Raw genomic sequence first — 25014 nt, 5'->3', positions numbered from 1 at the left:
TAATGTAACACTTTTTTTTTCTCTTGAGGATGTTTAATAATAGGAAGTTGAACTTATATGCCAAGAAATGAGTGAGCATATACTACTTCTCCACAAATTCTCCAAATTTATTGATGCACTTCTCCCAGTGATAATCAGTTTATCAACAACAATACTGAAGAAGTCCATGCCCACACCCTCACCCTGTAACCAGCATCACACCACCTGATGAACTTCCTCATCCATAGTGAAATGCCTTCTGAAAAGGTGTTTCTTGAGGGAGTCAAACAAATTGAGGTCTGAAGGCGCTAGGTTTGGGGTGTATTGGGGGGGCAGAGTTTCCCAACAATTACAGTGCAACCACTCACAAGTGGTGTGCATAGTGTGTGTGGAATAGCATTGACTGACTGATTTTCCCTTTCATTCGTTTTTTCTGACCGTAGATGACTTTGTAGGCATTGTCCATGACCTGGTGAGATTTTTTTTTACAGAGTAGTTCACCATTGCTTTCCCCAACCCCCCAATTTTATCAGGGTTCAGGACCGACATATGGCTGGGATGTATTCATGACTGTAATCCATGTGTGTTCATAGGGGGGGGCCAGTTTGCCTATTTTGGGGGACGAAAAACCCGAGTTTCCGGGTGGAAAAAACCCCTACCTCCGTAAGAGACTGGCTAACTCACCTTTAGTCAGAATAGACCAGATAAAGGTTCCTTGCTTCACTGACGGGAATCAAACCCAGGTCTTTCCAACCATAGGGCTTCGTCTATACTGACTGAGCTATGGAGCTCTAGAGTAGCATTGTCATCCTCCAAAATCATGCTGCTTGTCAGGAGTTCTGGTTGTTTGTGTTGAACATTGGGTTTCCAAAGTTGCACAGTAACTTTGGACTTTTTGGACAGCGGGAAAAGCTTTGAATTTTTTGTTCACAGGAGATTGTGGATGTTTCCAGGTCATGGAGTCAAGTTTACTCTCCAGGGTAAAGTGATGAACTCACATTTTGTTTCCTGTGACTAGACAAACAAGAAAATCCTTAAATTTTTTGCTGTATTGCAACAGATTCACCAGAGACATCCCCCATGCATGTTGCCTCATGCTCCTCTAACAGTTGTCTGCATACCCAGCAGAAGCTGACCTTTCTAAAGCCAAGAACATTGTGAACAATTTTATTAACAGAGAACTTACTCAAGTTCACCACTTTTGCAATTTCACACAGTTTCACATGCTGGTCTTCAAGAACGATGCTTTTAATGCATGAAATGTTGTCTTCTGTCTTGCTTGATGAAGTCCTGTCCGCCCGATGTCGATCTTCAGTGTCAGCATGGTCTGCTTTAAAGTCTGCACTAGAAACACACCTGCTTCTTTGACATCATCTTTTCACCATACACAGCAACCAGTTCACAGTGAATGTCACTTGGTAAAGCCCCCTTTTGCTTGCAAAAAATGAATAACTTCACTGACATCTGTTTTGGACCACACTTACATGGTAGTCAGTAAACTCCTGAATATTTCAAGGAGGTTGTGAGACCTTACAGATAAAATTAGTGATCTCATTCTTATGAAAGGAATAAATACTGTTCTGATTTTATATTCTCTAAGGAATTTTGTGAATTTCCTGGAAGCTAGAGCTAATATAGGGAAAAGTAATAAAACCTTTGATTTCTTCGTAATTGGTTGTGCTTCCTATAGTGTATTGGTTTCTAAGAAGTCTTGAGACAATGTTCTCATTGTGGCTATTCTCCAGAAAGATGTGTCTTAGAAATTGGAGCTCCATGGCTAGCTCCTTGTCAGTAATGAAGTGACACTGTTGCTGACTCTTGATGTGTTAAAATGATGCCCAGTTTTTGAAGTGTGTAATAGTGGGAAGAGACATGTTGATATGTCAGTGTGAGTTGGTTTTCAAAATGTGGAGACTTTAATTTATAAAATTCTTTAACCAGCTTTAGATCAAAAATGGAAGTGAACCATCGTATTCTAGTTATTCTAGTTCATAGGTAAATTTAATGTTAGGATATTGGTTGTTGAGGTGGATGAGGAAATCCAAGAGTGAAGGTTTTTCATGGCACCAGATTAAGATGTTATCAACATGCCTTTTCCATATTTTAGGTTTGAGGTGGTATTTGTCCAGGACTTTTTTTTTTTTTTCAAAATGTTTTCAAAACATTTGCTAAACAGGCTAAAGTCAATGGATAATGCTGAGTTTGGTTTATGTATAGAATCATTGTACCCAGATGAAATACAGTTTGCAGAGCACCATGATTTTGTTGAAAAATCAAAGCTGACTGAAATGTCCTCATCATTAAGAATGATGTTGCTGTTGATGGAAAGAAAGTGTTCAAATTTTTAATAAAAGACAGTGACTGTCCTGTCTGATGTAGTTAAGCTACATGTTTAGCAAGAAGATATATGAGAGAGTCTGTGCTTTCAACCATTGAGCAGAGAGGTGTGACTTCTTAATGAACAATAGGAGTCCCATATAAGAAAGGTGTTTCTTAGAAATTGTTGAAACTGTTGAGACTTGGACTTGGAACTAACTGTTGACACTTAGAAACTGTTGGGTATCTACCTGGATACTGAACGAATGAGGATGGGCTGGCAATTTGGGATTTAGGTCGACCAAATTGTATTCTTATTGGCTTAAACCAATATAGAAAATGATGGTACCAACCTGACAAAATTTCATGTCGGCTGGGGCGTCACCCGGTTAAACAAGGGCCCCGTTGTTTTCGCCAGGGAACCAGGGCAAACAGTGAAAAGTCAGCTACTGGAACAAATATGAAAGCACACCCCAACTCAACATCACCAGAATTAAAGATCGGTACTATCAACATAAGAAGCCTGAATGGCAAAGAAATGGAGCTAGCTGAGGAATTAGATAAGTACCAGATCGTGAGAATTGTGGAAGAAAAGCTTGATGAAGAACAAGCTGGATTCAAGCCAAATAGAAGCTGTCAGGATCAGATCTTCACTTTATGACAAATAATTGAGAAAGCATGGGAATATAACAAAGATCTGTATTTACGTTTTGTTGATCTGGAAAAGGCATATGACAAGGTGCCAAGAGAGAAGGTATTCAATATGCTACAGTTATATGGCGTCAGTGGGACATTATATCAAGCAATACTTAGTCTTTATTTGAGTTGTAAGTCAACAGTTAGAATTGAAGGATGTACATTTTCCCCTCTGTTATTTATTATCTATATCGATCACATTATGATGGAAAGTGGTATTAAACATGATATCAAAATTGGAGATGTTAATGTCAGCTCTTTGCTTTATGCGGACGATGTTATACTTTTAAATAAATCTGCTACAAGTTTGCAAGATTCCCTGACTAAATTGAATAACTGTTGTAATAGATATGGTATGAAGGTCAGCAATAAAAAGACAAAGACAATGAAAATAGGCAGAATCATTGAAAATGTCAATTGTGTTATGAATGGAGAACCTGTGGAACAAGTAAAACATTTCACTTAGGCATGATTTTTAGTGAAGATGGTAAATTAAATATGGAATTAGACAACAGAATCAACAAAGCTGGTATGGTAGGAAGTCAATTGAATAATTTCATATGGAAGAAGAGTGAAATTAATCAGAACACTAAATTATCTGTATACAAGACTGTGTTCAGACCAGTTTTAACTTATGGATCTGAGAGCTGGTTCAGAAGTAAAACACTTGACCAAAGAATAGCGACTGCAGATATGAGAGTCCTGAGAAAGATTAGAGGCATGAACAGATGGCATCAATGGAAATATCATATTAAAAACGAGGATATTAGGAAAGAATTTGACATTGAGGCTGCGTTAGCCTCAATGCAGCATCCAGGAATGCGTTAGCAGAACTAATCTCAGGTGGTATGGTTACTTAAACAGAATGGGCGAGGAAAGATTAGCAAAACAAGTGTTCTCTGTCAGGTTGGCAGGAAAACGACCCAGAGGAAGACCAAGATATGGGTGGATTGATATGGTACAAAGTGCCAGAGATATAAGATCTGATAATGTTGGAGTCTTGACAAGTAAGAGACTGATTTGGAGGAAAATTGTAGATAGGAAGTTAGTAATGATGTAAATTGTTCATGTAGTACTATCATATCCTGTACACCCTTGATGGTACATATCAGGAATTTGATATTGATGATGTTTCTTTGAAATTGGAGCTCCTTATAGGAAAAGGTGTAGAGATCTAAGTGCTAGTCTAGTTAGAATCATGATCTAGTATAGAGTATGTATCCATGTTAATGAGTTAGTATTATTATTATTGCACGTGCCCCTCCATGGATTCCAGAGACTCATCGTGGGAGATCTAAATTATCTACACTATCAGCCATACCTCTCCTTGAAACCATTAACAGACAAAATACTCGCAACAAGACATATAAGAATGTTTTGAGAAAATTTGGAAAAAAGAGCATAGCTAATAATGACAGTAAGTACATGTAAGATTTCTGCTCAGGACATGAACTAGTAATTACTAACACCATGTTCCAACAAAAAAATGTGCATAAATTCACATGGAATAAGAAAAGTCTCATTAACTATGTTATTGTCGACAGTTATTGTTTCCCACTGGTTCAGGACACGAGTATGCAAAAAGATTTGAAATAGGAAGTGATCACCATTTAGTATTGAGCAGAATAAAATTGAACTTTATATTGATAAGAAGGGTGTGTAAGAAAGTTTTGAAACAAATCAAGGTTGAACTGCTATCAGATGTGAATTGCAACCAAATACACAAACATTATTCAAGAAAAACTGAAAGGGTTTGAAAACAAGAAAAAACAACTTTGTAGAATTCAAAGTCAAACTCTAAAGAAAACTTGGATTAATTGATTCAACCAGAAAGGCATGTAGTGAAGTAATCTGTAAGGATAGAAAAATCAGAACTCCATGGTTGACTCAGGAAAGTTAGAGTCAGTTAAGGAAAAGAAGAAAGCATATTGAAAATTCCTGTTAAGTAAGTCACCTTGTTGATTGGATTTTAACGGTATAGATGCAAACACAGATTGATAAGAAAATAACTATTTATTGACTTAATTGGTTGTATTGCTTAATTGCTCCAAAGATGCTGGTATTCTATCCAGCATCTTCAGAGCGCACAAACAAGGTTTGTTACAGTAGCAAGACAACCAATCCATTCTAACAGTGGGACTAGTATGAGCAATTTTAGTGTGCAACACAAAGACTAAAGTCCTAATTAGGCACCATCTAAGTTGGAAAAAAAAAGCGAGAGAGAAAGCAGGAAAGCAGGTATTAATTTGGTCTTAGGATGACTGTCTCCCAAATCTTTGGTAGATTTATACAGCCATACTTGTTGAGGTTTGGAGTATGTTTCAAGGTTTCTGTTGATTCCAGGAACAACCTCTCTGACTTGTAAAAGCTTCTGTGCAGCACTTTTGTTTTTTTCCAATTGATCCTATGTGCGGGGGGGTATATCCAAAGCATGGTCTGCTAGACCCGACCTGCCATAGCGAAAGTGCTGGATATATTTTTTGTGTTCACTGAGAAGGATGTCCACAGTTCTTCTTATCTGTCCATAGTAGGCTTAATGACATGAACAAGGCACTTCATAGACTCCTGGATGTGATAAAGGAGATAGTCTGTCCTTAGGTAAACTGATGAGAGTTGCCAATTTCACATAAGATTTAAATTCAGTGCGTAGTTGGTGTTTGTTAAGCACTCTAGATATCTCTTCAGATGTACCTTTAATGTATGGGATGGCGACAGTTTTGCTGTAGTCTTCTGTGGTAGACAGTGGGGGGATTTCTGGGGAGCATTTAGTATTTTATCTATCTTATGGGGATTATAGCCATTGGTCAGGAAGATGTGACATAGGTGAGAAATTTCAGCAGTAAGAGCAATGTCATTGGAACAAATTGCTCTATCTCTATGGGTTAGTGTTTTTAGAATACTGTATTGTTGAGATGAGTGATGGTGTGATTGTTTGTGTAAATATCTCCTTGTATGTGTGGGTTTTCTATAAACAGAAAATGATAAGGAACCTTCTGGAAGACGTGTGATTAGTGTGTCCAGGAAGGACAGACAGTCATTGGCTTCTAGCTCCATTATAAACTGGATGTTTGGGTGCTGGCTATCTTTCTTTTTATATTTTACCATAACGCAGATTTATATTATTTTAATCTTATGAACTTTATTTTATTGACGTGCATAATGTAAGAACTGTTAACTTTATTCTTGAATCCAGTTGCACGCGCATGCATGCATACATACTTACAGTAGTACAGATTGCTGTTTCTGTAAAACTATACCAATATTCTATAAATCAATATTGAACCAAATTATCCCAGTGGCTCCATATAGTTGTGTATTATTTTTGTGGTTATATATGAAATATGCTTAATTTTTAATGTGAACAAAATTCATTTCCATTGCCATTTAGTTTGTTGGTAAGAAAACAGCAGCTTAATATATATATTGATATAGATGTTATTTCTGGAAAATTTTCCGTGTTACTCCTCTAAATAAATATTAATTTTTATGGCTATTTGCCTATTTTTGTTTAGGAGGGCCCCTTTTATGATGTCATTGGTTTTTTACTCAATTTTTAGGGTATTACTGATGTTTTAATGTCCAAAATTATTCCTTCCTTATATTCTTTATGTATCTGTCTTTAAAATATCAGTAATGACCTAAAAATTGAGGAAAAAGCCTATGACATCATAAAATGGGTACTCCTAAACAAAAATAGGCAAAATAGCCATAAAAATGTATATATATATATATATTTATTTATTTAAATTAAGGGAATATTAAACCCCACATTGTTTTATAACCGAATAAGAAACTCAAGATCGGAATCAAAGAGTTTCATGCCGAATATAGTAACTATAAACGTATTGGCGACTATTAGCATAAGCTAAAGCTTGTAGTTCAAGTATGTAGTACAAACTAGGGCAACTCGTAGCAAAGGTGGAGAAAGTTCTGATCGCTATTCTTAGTATTTTCCATAATGTAAAACCTATCTCCTAGGAGATGTATGGAAAATACTAAGAATAGCGATCGGAACTTTCTCCACCTTTGCTACGAGTTGCCCTAGTTTGTACTACATACTTGAACTATGTGCTTTAGCTTATGCTAGTAGTCGCCGATACGTTTATAGTTACTATATTCGGCATGAATCTCTTTGATTCCGATCTTGAGTTTCTTATTCGGTTATAAAACAATGTAGGATTTAATATCCCCTTAATTTAAATAATGTTTACATCGCCAAAATGAAGCCTATTGGCTCTTTATTTTAAATAACACAGTCCAACACAATTTTTGCTGACTTTTTACTAATTTGGGTGCGCTGATTTCAAATATCAAACCCATTTTCCTCTATCACGTCAGGTTTTTCCTCTATAGCATTTTCTTTTTGCTAATTTTGCTAATTTGCTAATTTGTAGCAGCTTTACTGTTCCCAGTCAAAGGACAAATATCACTGATTTCGTTAAGAAAGTGTACTTTACATACTTTGATGTAAAACTTGCAGATCAGGACAATTCATGGGCTCCAAATAAAGTGTGTAAGTCATGTGTTGAAAATTTACGACAGTGGAGGAAGGCAAAATGCCAAAAATTAGCTTTTGATAGTTTTAAATTGATAGTAAAAATTGATAGTTTTAAGGAGGCAGTACTATTTAGAGGATCAAAAAAATCGATTTTTTAATATTATTTTCTGAAAGTATGTACTTTTAAAAATCTGTTCCTAACTTTTTATCAAGAAATTCGAAAAATTCCCGAAGATATAGCCTATTATTGAAAGCAGTTTGCAAATCAGAATCGGAGTGCTCACCGCTCTCACTTGTTAGTAAACGAATAAATGCGTAAGAACCTGCAACGGCACGTACTGGCGCTTTGAATGTGAGAGAGGCTGATAATTAGATACATAACTACTTAACAATATTCATTAAAAATTACAAGAATATTTATAAAAAAATAACAATTTTACTTACACATGAGTTTCAGGGAATAAATTTTTGTTTGTAGCAATATCTGCTGTGTGTTCTGTTTTGGCAATCCCTTTGAATACTCCAACAGTAGTTGGCCATCATGTGAGAATGCCATCTTCCTTGGTGCCGATCTTCCATAGTTTTTAAGTCTTGATGAAATCTTTCGCCTTGTTCATCGCTTACAGCACCTAAATTCTCGGGAAATCTATCAAGATGACTGTATAGGAAATGAAGCTTTATACTCATGTTGCAACCTAGGTGCTGGAAATTTTCAAGCATTGTTTCCACTAGATCTTTGTAATTGCACGCTTTTTGTTTCCAAGAAAATTATTCGCAACCATCGTAAATGAAGTCCAGGCCTCTTTCTCAATTTCGTTCATAGAGTTGATGAAATTTGGGTCTCTCATTAAAGTTCTAATTTGCAGTCCATCAAATGCACCGGCTTTAATTTTTTCATAATTAAGTCGTGGAAATTTTTTACATATGTATTGGAAACAGTCACCTTGTAAATCTAAAGCTTTAACATACTGCTTCATAAGACCTAGTTTGATGTGTAGAGGTGGAAAAATGATTTTTTCTCTGTCGATTAAAGGTTGATTTATAACATTCTGTTTTCCAACATTTAAGGATATTCTAAGAGGCCAATGTTTCTGACTCCAGTGTTGGTTTCTAGCTCGACTATCCCAGAAGCATAGAAAACACGGAAACTTAGTATATCCTCTTTGATAGCCAAATAAAAAGTTCACCATTTTAAGATCCACACAGATGATCCAATTATGGTCTGTATATTTTAATAACTTCAGAACCTTTTTAATGTCCTCATATGTTTCCTTTAAGTGGACTGAATAGCCAATAGGAATTGAGCCATATATATTCCCATTGGTAGTAAGACACACTTGAGACTTCTGCTTGAACTGTCAATAAATAAATGCCACTCGTTTCGATGATATTGTACAACACTCATTTCAGTTAGTAAACCTGACACATTGTTACAGTAAACAAACCCATACTTGTGCTTAAAATATTGTACAAGATTACTTTCCCTGCTACGATAAAAAGTTATCTTCGTATCTTGCTCCAGTAAGTTTTTTCATTTAATCTTGAAGCTAACAATTCCGATGATTCCTTTGATAGGCCCAAATCTCTTACTAAGTCATTCAATTCCGCTTGAGTAAAACGTTGCAATCCAGAACTAGAAATTAAATTTTCATTGTCTAAATCAACATCCGGGTCTTGCTCCTCAAGAACATCTGGATCCCGATCATGCTCATTCTCAAGTAAAGGAAGTCCTTTATAAATTGGCACGGCTATTTCATTGGAATGAGCAACTGGCCGAATTGCTGAGTCGAGATTTGGATACACAATTTTTTTCTTATTCTTCTTATTATAACCAGAAGTCTGAACTAAACAAAAATAGCAATCATCTACATGATTTTTCGGTTCATGCCAAATCATTGGAATGCCAAAAGCTAATTTTTGGTATTTTGCCAAAAATTAGCTTTTGGCTAATTTTTTTTTCATCTTTTCATCACCTTGCTCCACTGTCGTAAATTTTCTACACATGACTTACACACTTTATTTGGAGCCCATGAATTGTCCTGATCTGCAAGTTTTACATCAAAGTATGCAAAGTACACTTTCTTTACGAAATCAGTGATATTTGTCCTTTGACTGGGAACAGTAAAGCTGCTACAAATGTAGCAGAAGGAATCTACACTATTGACACATTTTCGAGTAGTAGACATGATGTATTTTCTTCACTGCCGACTAACATGCAATTAACAAGACAAAAAAAAACCATAGACTTTATTGAAACGTTATAAGCGCTCATCATACTTTCACGATCGATTAACGATTGACTGATTTCGATCGTTCTTTGTCCGCTATGACACATATAGCATTTATTTGTTTTAGGCAGTTGTCATCACCTACTTTTCATCACCTAAATGTATTAGGTCGGTTATCGGCCTCTCTCGCATTCAAAGCACCAGTACGTGCCATTGCAGGTTCTTACGCATTTATTCATTTACTAACAAGCGAGAGCGGTGAGCACTCCTATTCTGATCTGCGCACCGCTTTCAATAATAGGCTATATCTTCGGGAATTTTTCGAATTTCTTGATAAAAAGTTAGAAACAGATTTTTAAAAGTACATACTTTCAGAAAATAATATTAAATAATTGAATTTTTTGATCCTCTAAATAGTATTGCCTCCTTAAAACTATCAAAAACTTACAAATTAGCAAAAAGAAAATGCCATAGAGGAAAAACTTGACGTGATAGAGAAAAATGGGTTTGTTATTTGAAATCAGCACACCCAAATTAGTTAAAAACAAGTGTCAGATCATAATCAGCAGAAAAAAAAATTTTTTTTGTTGGCCAGTGTAATTTATGGGTGCACCTTTTTGATAACACATATAGCAGAGTATATAAGTTCTTTTCGCTATACCCTTAGTATTATACTTTGGTCTAGCCACTCACTGATGAGATCTCAATAAAGATCAAAACTGGTCTGGGTAGTGACCTCTCACCATAATGTATAACATCATACATCTCCTAGGAGATGGGTTTTACATTATGGAAAATACTAAGAATAGCAATCAGAACTTTCTCCACCTTTGCTATGAGTTGCCCTAGTTTGTACTACGTGCTTTAGCTTACGCTAGTAGTCACTGATACATTTATAGTTACTATATTCGGCATGAAACTCTTTGATTCCGATCTTGAGTTTCTTGTTCGGTTACAAAACAATGTGGAATTAAGGGGATTTAATATCCCCTTAATTTAAATAATGTTTACATCGCCAAAATGAAACATTATTGGCTCTTTATTTTAAATAATTATATATTTATTATTATTATTATTATCTGACCTGTTTTGGACAAATAGGAATAGTGCAAGTAATTTTTCCATGCAGTAAGGAAGACAGTTTTTGAATGGCTTCAAAGGTAGAAGAAGCTATCTCTTTCAGTATTCTTTTAAGTTAGGTTATAGAAACTGTTTTAAGTAACTTTGGTTGAGGTATAATCAAAGGGGTTGATATTTACCAAAGATCTGCTGAATATTAGCCTGATCCATTAGGAATGGTCATATTTTGTATTGTTTGATTAATCTTACAAGACTGATCCTTAGAACAGATGGAGTCAGCTTCATGTGCCAGCATTTTGACAATGTCCGCATTCTGTTAAGGATGGTTTCAGGACAGTTGGATATTCCATCCTGTATGCATAGGTTTCTGGCAGACTGAAAAATGGATGGTACTAATAGGAATGAGTATTATTTATATGTCCACAAAAGAAAAGAAAGTCATTTGCTTTTTTTTCAGTAGTAAACTATATGTGGAGTTAATTTTCTTTACAAGCTCAACTAATTGTCAAGAACATCATCTACAAGAGAAGCCAGATATGAGGCTGCAGGAATATAGTATCGAAGAGTTGAATTTCCAGATGCACCACAATGCTGATTATCGTTTTTTTTTTTTTTTTTTAGAATAAAGGAGAAATTAAATTCTTCACATAGGATGTATCTTAAAGCCATTAAGGCTTTATTAATGACATGCATTGTGCAAGCAATTCCATTTGAATAACATCCAATTCAAGAGCTAGATAATAAATAAAAGCTAGATAAAAACATCTCTCAGCAAGAATCATTCTAATTTAATGGTAATAATAATAAAAAGATCATTAGATTCTGCAAAATGAGCTATTTTAAAATGCAAGCTGTAATTAACCCTAAAAATTTTAATTGTTAGAATGAAGCTGTCACCTTCAGCTACCTGCTGACAATACAAGATGGTTCTAACTGAAAATTAACACTTAACAAATTACATGTGCTCTCAAAAGATCTAAATTTTTCTTTAGCTACATGTTGAATATCATATCTTGAATTTATGGTAGGCATGGATAGTGAATTAGAGAATTATATACAAATAATGCCAAGAAATTTAGATTTAGAAGTCACTAAAGTTTTATGTTAATCAAACTGCAATCACAGCTGTGAATATATCCTTCTGATCTTGAGGATCTTGTAATGGCAATGCTATTGCCATTACAAGAAACTCAGGTTTTAACCATGCAACTCAAGAAAATTGATCATAGAACTCACACTATTCCAGATGATATAATGTTAGAGTTAACGACCTCAAGATGGCAACAGAGTGTGTCTGCTGTACTTTGTTTCCTGGATACTTTTGGATCATTGGTAGTGATGATCTCAAGCCAGTTATCAGTGGAGCTAAGAGTGGAGACTGCTGGCCATTGATCCTTAAAAAAATTATTTAGGGCTAAAATAGCCTTGCATGCCTCTGGGGAATAAAGGCATTAGCAGGTTTATTCATTTTTATTACAAGATCAGACAAAGCTGTAGTGTTCACTGATGAACACTGCAGAGTACAACCAGAAACTTATTATCTTACTTACTCTGTGATTGGTAGACTCCCAACAAAAAGTCAGTTACCTAAACTAAAGAGATTAGTCAACAAAGTGCATTTCTCGGATACATCTGTTGTTGATATATTATAGTGTTTATCATGCCAAAGCTCTGTACATTTATGGACTTATTAAAATACACAAAAAAGATTATCCATTACACCTAGTATAAATTGCATTGGTTTTTCCACATGTGATCTAAGTTTCTATCAAATCAACTTTGAAATTTCACTAGATGCTCTAGATATAAAATATTATTATCAGAGTCACTTATGTTTAATTTAAATGTCTTTATTTCTAAAATTTTGGGCTAAATTTCATAGCCATTGTCAATACAATTATAGGAAAACACCAAAAAAAAAAAAAAAAAAAGAGAACAACAATTCAATTGAAAGCACATGATATTATCATTTGTTTGACATCAAATGAGAACATCCAAAAAAGGAAGACAGGAGATAGCTCATTTGCATTAATAGATAGTCAAAATAAATTACATTAAAATAATTTAGTTAATAAATTATTTTTAAATATAAACAATTTTTTTTAAATTATAATTTAAGAAATACGTGAATGGTGAGTATTAGTCAGAATAACTTTCCAAAATTGAGAAAGTTTTAGGCCATCATTTTTGTTCAGGTTTTAGTTGTGAATGTGTGCTTCACAGCCTTCTTTGCATAGTCTTTCAATAAGAAAATAACTTTTGTGTAACACATTGGTTTTATTCCATTGAATCATGTATTTTATAGATAATGCTTGGATTGCTAAACCTGATTGGTTGGGTTTTTTAAGTGAAATATATTCCTGGTGTTCTTGAAGATGCATTTGTGCAGAATGACCAGTTTGTCCATAATAAAATAAGCGCCCCAAGAATAGGTATTCTGTAAACTCCAGGATAAGAAAGAGAAGGATATTTGTCTAGGTGAGATAAAGAACGTATTAAGTTTGTGAACCGGGCAGTAAAAAAAAACTTGTAAGTTAATCTGTCAAAGTAATCTTGCTATTTTTTCTGAAAGCCCTTTAACATATAGAATACAAATTCTAGTAATTTCTTCTTCAGGCTGGTTTGAACAATGGCCATAATTATTGATTATTTTTTCAATAGGTTTTGCATTATAACCATTAGAGATAAAAGTAGTTCTGATAATAAACAGTTCTTTGTTTAGATGAGAACCTGTAGAGCATATTTTATGAGCTCTGCTGACTTAAAATTTGATTACACCATGTTTCTGACAAGGGTGATGATGTGAGTTAGAAATCATTGTATTTACCCGTATGAATTGGTTTTCTATATACTCAGAACTGTAGACTATCAATTGGTTGACATAGAATGAGAACATCCAAAAAAGGAAGACAATTGTTATCTTTTAATTCCAGGGTAAATTTGATTTATGTTAAAGGACTTTCAGAAAATATAGCAAGATTACTTCAACAAATTAACGTACAAGTCTCTTTCCATCCAGTTTGCAAACTTAATATCTTCCTTATCTCACCTAAAAACAAATATCCTCCTCTTTCTTATCCTGGAATTTACAGAATTCCCTACTCTTGCAGCTTATGTTATTATGGACAGACTGGTTATTCTGCACAAATTCGTCTTCAAGAACATCAGGAATACATTTCACTTAAAGGATATTTGCACAAAAGTGTTGTACAAAAGTTATTTTCTTATGGAAAGAGTGTACAAAGAATGCTGTGAAGCACACATTCACAATCCAAACTTGAACAACAATGATTGCCTAAAACTTTCTCAATTATGGGAAGGTATTCTGACTATTACTCATCATTTATTTATTTATTTATTGTATGGCAATCTACATACAGTTATAAAAGTGCATGTACATAAATCAATATAAATATATAAAAGGTAAATAAAAAATGTAATTGACAAACAATTAAAGAAAAACATAGACAGTTACACTTTTGGTGGATAAACCACTTATAAATTAAGATCAAGTTCTCTGATCCAGTCTATGGCAGGCGGTGTTGCCTCCAGGAAGTCACTTCTTTGGCCCCTGTATGCGTGAAGACTACACCATTGGAAATATGATAGATTGATTGGTTCGGGTGTCCACAGTCATCATTCATGTGTACTCACCATAACTCACTACAATACTCACCATTCATGTGTTTTCCTTAATTTGTAATAAAAAAAAAGTTTACATTTAAAAATAATTTATTAACTAAATTATTTTAGTGTAATTTATTTTGACTATCTATTAATGCAGATGGGGCTATCTCCTGCAGCCTATAGTCCACATAATATTATGTGCTTTCAATTGAGTTGTTGTTCTCTTTTTAGTGTTTTCTATAATTGTATTGACAATGGCTATGAAACTTAGCCCAGAATTTTACAAATAAAGACATTTAAATTAAATGTGATTCTGGTGGTAATATTTTATAATGAATTCTTCCTCTTACATCTCAATTTTTAAAAGAAAACCTTCAGTTTAAAGCATGAAAAGAACAAGTGGTTGTTAGCAACAGTGATGTCTATGAATTGGTCCAAGATACAAGAAGGCAAAGGTGATTTGGTCCCCTCCCATGTAGCTTTGCATATCTCTGTGAAAAGAAAAATGTGTATATTGAAGTTTTCAAGAGAACCAAAGTCAAAGAATTCTCAGATCTGAAATATAGACTCAATTATAGGAAGGAAAAAATTGGTCCAAGATGATGTATCTTGGACTCTACCATTCCCCTTATTCTGGAGAATGATGAATAAGTGAAATGCATTGCTGGAGCAAGTTATCAGTGTTTGCAACAATGAATGTCTTTTGAGGCAAAGTATAATGTATTATGGTCTGTAGAGTGTTTAGCCTCCCATAATGAGTTGTGAATCTATAAAGGTCTGAAAATAATAACATTAATGCATTGTAATTAAACAGCTAAAATGTTTTACATTCTGAAAAATATAGTAGGTTTTCTTGCTGTTTTCTTAGTTTCATCTTTTTAATGTTTTTTTCTTACCAAGTTCTTGTAACAGTTATTTCGTATGATTAAATTCTTGTGAATTTATTTAAGAATAATAAAAGATCTGAGGAGATGTAAGAGGTGATATGGAAGAGCAGAGAAGCTAAGCAGAAGAGAATGAGAAGGAACACAAGATAGGCAGGGAAATGGGAAGAAGGGGGATCAGGGTGGGCAGGAAGATGCTGCATGAAAAATATGCATGTTGGATTTAGAAGAGAATGTGTGAGTAGATTGAGATGAGCTGGGATAAGGGGAGAGTGTATGGTTGTGGTAGAGAGGAATAGCCAGGGGAGATATAAAGGAGTTGCATCTTAGAAGTGGTGTCCATAGGATTTGTTATAGAACCTGAAATGGGCTATTATGTTTGTATATTTGTATACAGTTGCCAGAAGTATCCAAAATAAGACAAAGAAAATTGTGGCTTTGATTGAGTTCATCTGCCCAAAAGCCATTGGAGTAAGAGAAACATAATTGAATGATGGAAGGATATGATGTTTTTCGTGAAGACAGAGCAGAAACAGAAGAGAAGTACTGTTGATGGGGGTAGAGGAGTTATGTTCAGACAAGGTGAAAATGCAAGGGGCATATAGTGACAGTAGTTTTGAGACAGTATTGTGTGAGATAGGCGGACAAAATAATATTTAGTTAGGTGTTGCTATAGACCTTATAATATAACACCAAATAACAAATTAATCTGAACACTCACATTTTAAAAAAAAATTTTAATTTTGCAAGAAAAAAGTACAGAAATAAACTCCAACTTTACTGATAATTTATATGTGCTCCTCTATTCCTAATAAGTTAATTTGCTTAGGCATGGAATCTACCAATGTAGAATACATTTTTCTTTTTTCTGCATCTCGAAACTGTACTTTTAAAATGGATTGTATTAAGTTATCCTTTACATCGCAATTTAATTTTCCAAGTCTCTTTTTCTCTATGGCCCACAAATTTTCTATTGGGTTCATGTCAGGAAAGTTACCTGGCCACTGAAGCAATTGGATTCTATGATTTTTGAGGAACTTTTTCACTTTTTTTGAAGTGTGGTATGGAGCGAGATCCTGTTGGAAGATGAGTTCTTTGTCTTTCTGGACCTGTGGGACCATTCTTTTCTCCAATATTTTTATGTTTTGGTCACTTTTCATCATACCATCAACAGACACAAGTGATCTTGGACCGTTATGTGTAAAAATCCAGAACATTTTTTTTTTTTTTAGCTGGTTGTTTAGGAGCTTTTTGAAGATGGGTGAGAGAAGTCTTCTCAGCCACTGATTTGTGAACATAGGGTACTGCTCTCCTTGGACAAAGAAATGGCTCACATCTGAGAATATGACCATCTTCCACTTCTCAGCAGTCCAATCTTTGTACCTCATTTTTGGAGCCTCATTTTCTGCATAGCTTTCATCAATGATTGTTTCTTTTTTGGTCTGTGGGCAGTCCTCCCTGCTTCCAACAATCTGTCATGTCTTAAACATTAATCCCACTAGGACAATCTTGGGTTCATTTTGCTTTTCCCAACTAGTAAATGAACTGGAGTAAGTGTCGTTTTCATATTTTTGCTCATATTTTCCTTTTCTGTCAGGAGAAAGGGCACCTATCTCCCTAAACCTCTTTAAAATTGCATTAACAGTACACTCATTGGCAATTTGTCTTTGAGTCATGGATGTGTGCTGAGAAATAGTACATATTTTTTTTAATGCTTTCTTGGAGATGTATCCATTTTATAACTACACAAAAAATTAATAAAACACTACAAATGTCAACTTGTTTATGCTATTAAAAAAGCACAACACTATTAATAAATGTCAGAGAGATAGTTAAAATTTGTCACACTCAACCAAAATAGTGAACTAAAACCAAAAACTTGACGAAAATTCGGCTTCTCCCAATTCACTGATTCACTTCTCTAGAGGTCAGTAAAAAAGGAAAGTATAATCAAATTGTTGTTGTTGTTGTGTGCCATCCAATCATTTTCAACTCATGGTGATCATGTGAATAAAGGCTATCCATCCCACTCGTCCTCTTGTCCTTTCTTTCAGTAATTGTAAGTTCAAGTTGGTAAGTTCTTTGTTGTTGTCCATCCAACTCTTTTGTGGTCTTCCTCTTCTTTTTGTTCCCTCAATCTTCCCCAACATCACTGCCTTTTCCAATAATTCATCAGCTCACATAATATGTCCAAAGTATATCAACTTCTGTTCATTACCTCCAAAGAACATTCTGTCTTTATATTCTCTAAAACCTTCTTATTGGTCATAATAAGTTTAGTTTAATCCAAGTGTGAGCAAACAAAATTTGCGCCTGAAAGTATCTTCAGGACTGGGGTAAGATAGTGCGACACCAGGCAACTCGTTGCAAAGGTGGAGAAAGCTCTAAGCTCTCATCACTCCTATCTCAGTATCTCCCATAATGCAAAGCACATCTCCTTGCAGATATGTGTAATGCTATGCATTAAGGCAAGGGCCACTACCCATACCGGTTTCAACCTTTATTGAGGACTCGTCAGTGGGAGCCAGGCCCAGTAGTGGAGATACAAAGGCAGAAGCAATGAGAGGTCATCCTAACCTATAGGAGTTGCCAAAGGGTGTGCCACCTTATTAATAAATTACTCCGGATTCAGAGAAAAATGTTGAGAGTTTATTTTTCACTTGGTTAGGCTATAATATTGCCTAACTAAATATTGCCTATAAATTGAGGGATTAAACTAAACTTATTATAGCCTAACCAAGTGAAAAATAAACTCTCAACTTCTTATTGGTCATTCTTGCACTCCATGGGATTCTCCTCCACACCCATAATTCAAATGAATCAGTTTGCTTTCTGTCTTTTTTCTTAATAATCCAGCTTTCACATCCATACATGACTACTGGAAATACCATTACTCTGACAATTTTAACTTTCGCAGCCTTACTCACACCTCTATCATTCATAATTTTTATCAGGTTTAACATTAAAAGATCTTTTGAACCAATTAGCCACAGAAGTCTATGCCTGCAAGGTTTAACATTGCTTTTTTCCTCATGACTATTCTTCTTTTAATTTCATCTTCACATTTACCATCATTTCTGTTTCTGGACCCCAAGTAAATCATAACTTTCACCGATTTCTATTATGGTCTGTTATTAAGCCCAGCCTTGTTACTTTCCATCTTAACCAATAGAATTAACTGCTCCAGATCATCCTTAGCTTCTGCTATGAGAGTTACATAAACAAATTAGCCTGGCAGATATTCAAGGGTGATCATTATGAGTGATTTTAATTATGGTAATATAGATTGAAATGAAGTGATAGCATTTGGGGACAAAGAGAATGAATTACTTGAGTTTTTAAGAGACAGCTGTTTTAGGTTGTACATAACAGAAGGTATACTAGGTTCAAAGGTCTTGGATTTTGTTTATCTCATTGGAGGATGTTATTGTGTGAGATCATGTCTTTCTCCATTTACTGAAAATGACCACAAAGTGTTTACTTGGATAGTGATCAGCCACATCAGTACCTCTATGAGAAAGGGATATGTAGAACTATAAGCCTGTGATTATGACAAATTCAGGAGATGGCTTGCAGTTATATCATGCAATGAAGAATTGGATTGGAAGATTCTCAATGGTGCTTCAGCCCTACTTGGAACTATTTGGCAGAGCCATTGTCAATGTATTCCAAAGATCGGAAGGTTAAATAAGGTATGTATGAAATGGATGACTGAAGAGGTCGGGCATGCAATTTAGAAGAAGCCATTATGGAGGCAGCACAAAATGAGTGGTAAGAATCAGTTGCCTGAGGAGTGCAAGCAAGCAAGAAAGGTGATTTGGTCAGACTAACTGCTGCTCATGCTGCAGCACGAGCAGCAGTTAGGTCCCAGATAGTTCTTTTGATTATGGTAGAGCTATATTGGTTAATGAAAATAGTAGGATGATAACCACTGTGGTGGATATAGTTGTAATATGTAATGGACAATTCATAAGGTATTTCATGCTCTTGAATGTGACATCATGCAATACTTGAGTGTACTAGGAATCGGAGAGGAAGTACTAGTGGTGAGCAGACAGGAGGTATGTGAGGAATTGAGTAAACTTGATGTGTATAAGGCTGTAGGGCTTTATGATATATCACTGCATGTTTCAAGGGAATGTTCCAGAGAATAAACAACTGTGTTAATGCATCTTTTTAAGATGAGCCTTAGATTGGACCATGTTCTAAAGGAGTGTAAAGTGAATGAACTTTACACTCCTTTACAGTTCTTTCCTAATATCCTCGTTTTTAATATGATATTGCCATTGATGCCATATGTTCATGCTCCTAATCTTTCTCAGGACTCTCATATCTGCAGTCTCTAGTCTTTGGTCAAGTGTTTTACTTCTGACCCAGCTCTCATATCCCTAGGTTAAAATTGGTTTGAACACTGTCTTCTATACAGCTAATTTAGTGTTTTGGCAAATTTTTCTCTTATTCCATATAAATGTATTCAGTTGATTTCCTACCATACCAACTTTGTTGATTCTGTAGTCTATTTCCATATTTAATTTACCATCGTCACTATAAATCATGCCTAAGTAGTTGAAATGTTTCAGTTGTTCTATAGGTTCTCCATTCACAATGCAGTTGATATTTTCAATGCTTCTGCCTATTTTCATTGTCTTTGTCTTGTTAATTGCTCACCTTCATATCATATCTATTACAACAGTTATTCAGTTTAGTCAGGGAATCTTGCAGCCCTATACTGGATTTATTTAGACGTATAACATCATCCGCATGAAGCAAAGAGCTGAGATTAACATCTCCAATTTTGATATCAGGTTTAATACCACTTTCCTTCATAATGTGATCCATGTAGAGAATGAATGACAGAGAGGATAATGAACACTCTTGTCAGACACCAGATTTATCATTAAACCATCTTTCAAATTATAGGTCTGTCTGTGTGTCTGGAGTTGTTGTTAAAGTGTTTGTTAAGTTAGCATTGGGTTGATAACAGCAGCATTCTCTTTGATTGACAGCATGGATTTGCTAAAGGAAGATGGTGTTTTAGCAGTCTACTTACTTGAAATGTGTTGCTGGTATACTTCCACATGAAATAAACAGATAGGATAAAATATTTTTATTGACTGCTAGTTGAGTAGTCAATAAAAATATTTCTATCTCATCTGTTTTTTCATGTGGAAGAATACCAGCAACATATTTCTAGTATATCCTCACTCCTCAGAATTCTATGCAACAAAATCTGCTTACTTATTATAATATGGTGATAGATGCATTGGAACAAGGAAGATACATGTCATCATAGTTTATTCATAATACGATACAATATGAAAAGGGAAAAGAGATTTACATTAAAAATTAAAGATTGCAAATTATATCCAAGTCTCTCTAACTTGAACTAAATTTTAGATGTCAGATGTAGTTTTACAGTTCAACCTATTGGTGGATGTATTGCCAAAATTGTTTGCATGTTCTTCCTCTATGGCAATTGCCATCCTATGTTTGCACTGGATGAGAGACTCCAAAAAATAGTGAGACTTCAGGATGTCTGAGTTGATGTCCAAGCCATCTGAATTGTAGTTTTTTTTACTATACTGACAAGTGGTTCTTGCTTAGCCAGATTTAACACAGCAGATGCATATACAGTGGTATATTTAGATTTTGCAAAATCCTTTGGTAAATCCATATAACAAGCTGGTAATTAAAAGGAAAAGGATGAGATTGAGTAGATTAGTGTGCTGGATTGGTGACTAGTTGTCTGATAGTTATCAGCAAGGTGTATGTGTAGGTGCTCAACTCCTACACTTCATCCATAAAAGGCATCAAGTGACATGAAAAGTATATGTTAATCTCACTCCGTTCATAAAATATTATTCTGGCTTCAAAGATTATACTGCCTCAACATGTGGTCCTCTATTATTACTATTTTTATTATTTTAATAAATTTACCCTTTCTTTCAGTGACTTTTATGCTATTACAGAATTTTTCATAGTCTTTACTTTCTCATGAATCATTCTTCTGTTATTTATTTTTCCTCTTATTTTTTCCCTTCATCTTGTTCTGTACTATCCTGTTAATTATAATACATTAATTATTCTGTTGTGCAGTTTACATTGTCTGTATGCAACTAAAATAATATTGTTGTCATATTTAAAGGAAGTCTTTCTACCAGAGAAGTTCAATATTGAAAATAAGTCTTTTTTTTTTTTTAATATATAGCAGTACTATATATAAAGTAACATTAGTTTCACCACTAAAAATGTGTGGTTTCATCAGGGTAAACAAACAAAAAATATATATATCAATGTAAGATTGGCAGTAGTAAATAAAAAATAACAGACGAAGCTTATAGGAACGATTACAGTATCAATAATGGAAATACATAGAAGATGGTGCATTTCTGCTGTTGTCTATCATTGTTTAGGATTTACAGAACTCGCCCTATACAGATATCCTGAGAAATTCTTTGGCAGCCATTTTCTGTCTGCTGCTATACAAAGGATTTCCCCAAAGTCCTCCATTCAGTCCCGTCTTGAGCTTTTCTGTGTCAGTGAGTTCCAGACATCTCTGTAATCATATCCTCCTGCTGTCTCCTTGCCCTTCCTGAAGGCTCTCTTTCCATATCTGGGATACTATTTAGAAATCAACATCTAAAATTTACTTTTCTCAAATTCCAATCCACAGCAGAACCCTGACTCTTTTTTTGTGAGACTTGCACGCAAAATTGCTAATTTCTTCAAACCTCATGACATCAGAGTGGCTTACAAACTTATTCTCACTATATGGAGTCTTTTCTGCTGTCCTAACAACACTAACCTCATCTACAAATATCCAGAATCTTTCAGAATTCCTTGCTCATATGGCCTTTCATATATAGTAAGACTTCTTGAAGTTTTAAGATTGGGAGGAGATGAAAAATCTTGGAGACTTTGCTCGTAACAGAGAAGACAGCACTAGTGTAGTTTATCACTCTTCTCACACACATCTTGACATTGATTGGAACAAGAGCTGTATACTTTAGTTAGATGATTTCATCACACACATCAGATAAAAGAATAAACTGTGATCATTTTTTCTCACAGTACCCACAGTAAGAGCCAAGAACTGATCCTGCATAACATTTGAAAATCTTTTTATAGATTGCTCACATGCCAGATTTTAGCTTTTCAACAAACCATCTTGAAACAATGTAGGCTTATGCTGTTTTCCCATGTCACTTAAACATGGGAAAATGATGTGGTATATTTAAATGAAATATACCACGTACATTGGTATAATAAATTTAGTTTAATCCTTTATCCAAGTGTGAGCAAACAAAGTTTGCACCTGAAAGTATCTCCCATAATGCAAAACACATCTCCTTGCGGATATGTCTAATGTTATGCATTAAGGGAAGGGCCACAACCCAGACTAGTTTCGACCTTTATTGAGGTCTCTTCAGTGGGAGCCAGGCCCAAGTGGAGATACTAGGCAGAAGCATTAGCAGGTCATCTCTACCTATAGGAGTTGCCAAATGGTTTGCCACCCTTTTTTAATAAATTACTTTGGATTTAGAGAAAGATGTTGAAAGTTTATTTTTCACTTGGTTAGTGTTTTGCATTATGGGAGATACTGAGATAGGAGTGTTGGTAGCTTGCTCCACCTTTGCAAGGAGTGCCATGGTGTTGTACCACCTTACCCCAGTCCTGAAGATACTTTCAGGCGCAAACTTTGTTTGCTCACACTTGGATAAAGGATTAAACTAAATTTATTATACTCTAACCAAGTGAAAAATAAACTTTCAACACGTACATTGGTAATAATTGTAATATGTCCTGTATATTACATCTAACAAAATAGTATTGTTGATTAAATTTTATGCATGTAATTTCTTGAATAAACTATTAAAAATTTGTTTAAAAATCTTTAAAGTGTACATTAATCTCAAATGAATGTATTCAGTATTTTGTATGTTTCATAGAGTACATACTGAACTCTATGAATACTCTATGATAACAATAAACCTTGTCATTATTAGTAGTAATAAACTCTGCAGAGTGAGTAAACTCACTATAAAACATCCTGCTCAACCATAATATATATGTGATCCCTTCTTCCTTCTTTGCTGACTTATTCCTTTATTCTTGTTGCTTTCTCTCTCTTTTTTGGTTCATATTTACCTCCATGCAAAACAAGCTGTATTCCATAACATAAATGTTTTGCTCATACTTTTTTCTGAGTTTGCTGGTTAATCTTCCCTTCTAAGTATTTCCGATTCTGTTGAATTGATTTTGACAGTAGCTTTTCTGGTTTTAATATTTCATTACTATTACCCTTTTCTTATATTAAGCTGCCAAGATACATTATGTATAACATAATATCATTATCATTATGATGATATACAGTCAGTCCCCGGGTTACGGATGACCTAACTTACGGCTCTATACTTACAAACAGGCTCCCAAGGTTCCCCATAAGAATAATTAAATAATTAAATTAATAATTCGGGAACTAGTTTCTTTCATGCATGTAAACAAACCTGCACTTCGCCGCATTATTAAAGCAGCTCTTCCCATTATTTGGAGGTCAAATTTAAGGGCCTGGGTCACACTTGCTATGTTTGAAGATTGGTTCTTGAACTGATTTATTCCTGTTGTGGAACGTTATTGTTTGGAAAAGAAAATTCCCTTTAAAATTCTGCTTGTGCTGGACATCCAACGTCTTTAGATGACCTTCACACTAATGTAAAGGTTGTATTTTTACCACCCAGCACTACATCATTACCACAGTCAATGGACCAGGGAGTCATTTCTGCATTTGTATGAGTTTACTACTAATAATGACAAGGCTTATTACTTATGGCATACATTCCTGCAAGCAGTCAGGGCTACGGAAGATGATGTGATGTCCTTGAGAGAGTTCTGGAAGAATTATAACATCCATGATGTCATCAAAAACATTGCTGATTCTTGGGAGGAAGTGAAACAATCAACAATTAAAGGGGTGTGGAACAAACTGTGCCCTCAATTCTGTGATGATTTTCGTGGCTTCACAGAAGAAGACATCGCTGAAGCCAGAAAAGTTGTGGTGGATAGTGACAATGCACATCAATGAAAATGACGGCATTGACTTACTAGGGTCTCATTCACAAAATTAACCAATGACTTTATGGAGATAGAGAAGCAGCTGATAGAAACACGAAAAATCAGAAGATCCAGAGCCAAGAAAGTTTATGATAAAAGAACTAGCTGAAGCCTTTCGTCTCATTAAAGCAGGATTTGCTAAGCTTGAGGAGCAAGATCCTAACATGGAGTGGTTTACAAAGGTTTACCATGCAATGAGTGATAACATTAACTGCTACAAGGCCATTTATGATTTAAAAGAAAAAAAGTTGTGCAAGCAACTCTAGATACCTTTTTCAAGAAACTGACTTCAGTGGTAAGCTCCCCTCCTCCAGCAAAAGAATCAAATCCTGATCTCCAGCACTCACTTCATCCTCTCCAGCACCATTTCCATCATCATCTTCCGATTATATGTAAGCCTACCTTCTTGCCTCAAAAATGCTCCTTCCAGTAAGCAAGACGTTGCAACATTAGGTGAATGTTAACCTTTAATATTCTTTTTTGAAATTTCTCCTATCTCCTATTTAAACTTTTTGTATGAGTTTGTTTTTATGTTCTGTTTGTTTGAATTAAAAGAAAGAGTACAATAGTTTCTGTAACTTATTATTATAGTACA

General features: G+C 34.8%; 1 protein-coding gene across 2 annotated transcripts in view; it reads left to right on the top strand.

Annotated features, from left to right (window-relative positions):
- LOC150103860 (protein SCAI) overlaps positions 1-25014 on the top strand; it is a 399077-nt gene that overhangs the window by 211891 nt on the left and 162172 nt on the right. The window lies entirely within an intron of this gene.

This window comes from Typopeltis vanoorti, chromosome 8 (genome assembly GCF_054136105.1).
Source record: "Typopeltis vanoorti isolate ZY-2024b chromosome 8, IOZ_Tvanoo_1.0, whole genome shotgun sequence".
Taxonomy (NCBI): Eukaryota; Metazoa; Arthropoda; class Arachnida; order Uropygi; family Thelyphonidae; genus Typopeltis; species Typopeltis vanoorti.
Note: the sequence above shows the minus strand (reverse complement) of the source record. Positions and strands in the feature narration are given on the sequence as shown.